The sequence below is a fragment of the Osmia lignaria genome, unplaced genomic scaffold (assembly GCF_051020975.1).
Source record: "Osmia lignaria lignaria isolate PbOS001 unplaced genomic scaffold, iyOsmLign1 scaffold0016, whole genome shotgun sequence".
NCBI lineage: Eukaryota > Metazoa > Arthropoda > Insecta > Hymenoptera > Megachilidae > Osmia > Osmia lignaria.
The window spans coordinates 13,400,001-13,403,836 of NW_027478168.1; the positions used below are offsets into that span (position 1 = coordinate 13,400,001).

The 3,836-nt window shown below is 38.8% G+C and overlaps 1 non-coding gene across 1 annotated transcript in view; it reads right to left on the reverse strand.

Annotated features, from left to right (window-relative positions):
* LOC143306653 (small subunit ribosomal RNA) overlaps window positions 1–287 on the reverse strand; it is a 1,923-nt gene extending 1,636 nt beyond the window's left edge. The window contains exon 1 of the ribosomal RNA XR_013064014.1: window positions 1–287. This exon is cut by the window's left edge and continues 1,636 nt beyond it. This is a non-coding gene — a ribosomal RNA (small subunit ribosomal RNA).
* Between the last annotated feature and the right edge of the window lie 3,549 nt (window positions 288–3,836).

The window sequence follows — 3,836 nt, forward strand, 5'->3', positions numbered from 1 at the left end:
AGTTATTCAGAGTCACCAAAGCCGACGATGGACGAACGGACAAGCCGTCCGCCACCGATTGGTTTTGATCTAATAAAAGCATTCCTCCCATCTCTGGGTGGAATTCTGGTTTGCATGTATTAGCTCTAGAATTACCACAGTTATCCAAGTAATGTTTTGTACGATCTAAGAAACCAAAACTGATTTAATGAGCCATTCGCGGTTTCACCTTAATTCGGTATGTACTTAGACATGCATGGCTTAATCTTTGAGACAAGCATATGACTACTGGCAGGATCAACCAGGGAGCTTAGTTATTATTGTAAATTTAAATTTTCGTCGTCGGCCCTCCCTGTAAGACCGATCGACGTTAAGCCATTTCTCTTTTGTATGTAACACACATTTCATAAATTTTGTACCTCTTATAGAGGCCAAATATTCTCCTCCTCCTCTCATAAAGCACGAAAATCACTTTCACGCCGTGCATCCATCGTGCAAGCACGTAGACCACACACGCTGGACAATATAATAAAAGATAGCGCGGACAGTGGCATGCTATACAAATCGAGAAAGCGCGTACAGTGATCATGCTGGTCATTTTGCCACCAAATTTTATAATCTTTATCATTAGAGCGGGCCCACCAACCTCGTCTCTGTACTTTATACATTTCTCCTCCATCTGCACACACCTTTTCAAACATTAACGGAGAGAGTTCCTTGGACTTGCTTTAAATGTACATATTAGATATGTTGGAATCTCTCTCCTTTAGAAGTTTCCCCAGCCTTAAAACTTCTTTCATTTTTACTCCTCTCTCCATACTTATTTTCCTCTCTGAACGTATCAGAGAGGATTTTATTTCTGACACCTCTTGACTTTTCTTAAATTCAGGGACGTAATTTTGTTCATAATTCAGTGGACTTTTGTGTATTTTATACTTTAAATATTTCCAAACAGTCTCCCTTCTAAAAGTGATAGAACGAATTTTCGTCTAACACTACTTTCTTGGTTCAAAAATTTTATACAATCTTATAACTTTTTCAGTTTTAACAAATTTTGGTTACAGACAGTTGATGCTCAGTTTGTACAAGTATGCAACATTTATAAGTGCATACAGGTCACCAGCCTTATATTACAAGGCTCACCACATATGGGCCATTCGGTCTTAGACACCGACCCGTGGTAATGCTGTGTGGAGATTAATAATAATCCGCAACGGAAAACCGGAACGAGAATAGTCGAGAAAGTATATTCTCGAGGAGCGGTAGACTGCTTTTCAACCGAAGTCATAAAAGAGCCACACGCTCGACGCTACTCCCGACCGGTCCGAGCGAACCGAAAGTGCCTTCCTATAAATACCGAACGGCCGGCCGCTAGGTCGGCGACGCATGGGCTTACGCCCAGGCGTATGCCTGTGCAAACCGCCGTGAGAGCGTACCATCCCGCCGGCACGGTAAAACTTAGACTGAAAATATCGTCGAACATATCCTTTCATTTTATAACGTTCTATACATGAAAATTAATAAATTAACATGCAGGACATAATAAATTCACATTCTCATGTAAATCATGGGTTTAATTAATATTTTAAAAAATTTTAAAACCGCCCAGAACCGATGAGATGAAAATATTAAAACGATATTTTTGCATTTTCTTACGGTAAAACATTAACAAATAAGCGACTATAGCAATATAAAACTCCATTTGTAATTTAATTAATCAAAATTAATATTTTTTTTTGATTTTTCAGCGATCCAGAACCGATGAGACGAAAACATTAAAACGATATTTTTGCATTTTCTTACGACAAAACATTAACAAATACGAGACTATAACAATATAAAACTACATATGTAATTTAATTAATCAAAATTAATAATTTTTTTTGATTTTTCAGTGATCCAGAACCGATAAGTCGAAAATTTTAACAATCATATTTTTGCATTCTGTACCGTGGATCCATCGTTAAACGCTATTAAACTAACGTCCGTGATGGTATAAATGCAGATTTTCGCTCCGTTTAGCCAAAATAACGAACTTTAGGTGCGCTCCGAAATATTTCAAAGTCCCAGCGGCGTATTGCTTCGCCTCTTAGAACCGATTAGTCGAAAATTTTAACAATCATATTTTTGCATTCTGTACCGTGGATCGATCGTTAAACGCTATTAAACTAGCGTCCGTGATGGTATAAATGCAGATTTTCGCTCCGTTTAGCCAAAATAACGAACTTTAGGTGCGCTCCGAAATATTTCAAAGTCCCAGCGGCGTATTGCTTCGCCTCTTAGAACCGATTAGTCGAAAATTTTAACAATCATATTTTTGCATTCTGTACCGTGGATCCATCGTTAAACGCTATTAAACTAACGTCCGTGATGGTATAAATGCAGATTTTCGCTCCGTTTAGCCAAAATAACGAACTTTAGGTGCGCTCCGAAATATTTCAAAGTCCCAGCGGCGTATTGCTTCGCCTCTTAGAACCGATTAGTCGAAAATTTTAACAATCATATTTTTGCATTCTGTACCGTGGATCGATCGTTAAACGCTATTGAACTAACGTCCGTGATGGTATAAATGCAGATTTTCGCTCCGTTTAGCCAAAATAACGAACTTTAGGTGCGCTCCGAAATATTTCAAAGTCCCAGCGGCGTATTGCTTCGCCTCTTAGAACCGATTAGTCGAAAATTTTAACAATCATATTTTTGCATTCTGTACCGTGGATCCATCGTTAAACGCTATTAAACTAACGTCCGTGATGGTATAAATGCAGATTTTCGCTCCGTTTAGCCAAAATAACGAACTTTAGGTGCGCTCCGAAATATTTCAAAGTCCCAGCGGCGTATTGCTTCGCCTCTTAGAACCGATTAGTCGAAAATTTTAACAATCATATTTTTGCATTCTGTACCGTGGATCCATCGTTAAACGCTATTAAACTAACGTCCGTGATGGTATAAATGCAGATTTTCGCTCCGTTTAGCCAAAATAACGAACTTTAGGTGATCTCCGAAATATTTCAAAGTCCCAGCGGCGTATTGCTTCGCCTCTTAGAACCGATTAGTCGAAAATTTTAACAATCATATTTTTGCATTCTGTACCGTGGATCCATCGTTAAACGCTATTAAACTAACGTCCGTGATGGTATAAATGCAGATTTTCGCTCCGTTTAGCCAAAATAACGAACTTTAGGTGCGCTCCGAAATATTTCAAAGTCCCAGCGGCGTATTGCTTCGCCTCTTAGAACCGATTAGTCGAAAATTTTAACAATCATATTTTTGCATTCTGTACCGTGGATCGATCGTTAAACGCTATTGAACTAACGTCCGTGATGGTATAAATGCAGATTTTCGCTCCGTTTAGCCAAAATAACGAACTTTAGGTGCGCTCCGAAATATTTCAAAGTCCCAGCGGCGTATTGCTTCGCCTCTTAGAACCGATTAGTCGAAAATTTTAACAATCATATTTTTGCATTCTGTACCGTGGATTCATCGTTAAACGCTATTAAACTAACGTCCGTGATGGTATAAATGCAGATTTTCGCTCCGTTTAGCCAAAATAACGAACTTTAGGTGCGCTCCGAAATATTTCAAAGTCCCAGCGGCGTATTGCTTCGCCTCTTAGAACCGATTAGTCGAAAATTTTAACAATCATATTTTTGCATTCTGTACCGTGGATCCATCGTTAAACGCTATTAAACTAACGTCCGTGATGGTATAAATGCAGATTTTCGCTCCGTTTAGCCAAAATAACGAACTTTAGGTGCGCTCCGAAATACTTCAAAGTCCCAGCGGCGTATTGCTTCGCCTCTTAGAACCGATTAGTCGAAAATTTTAACAATCATATTTTTGCATTCTGTACCGTGGAT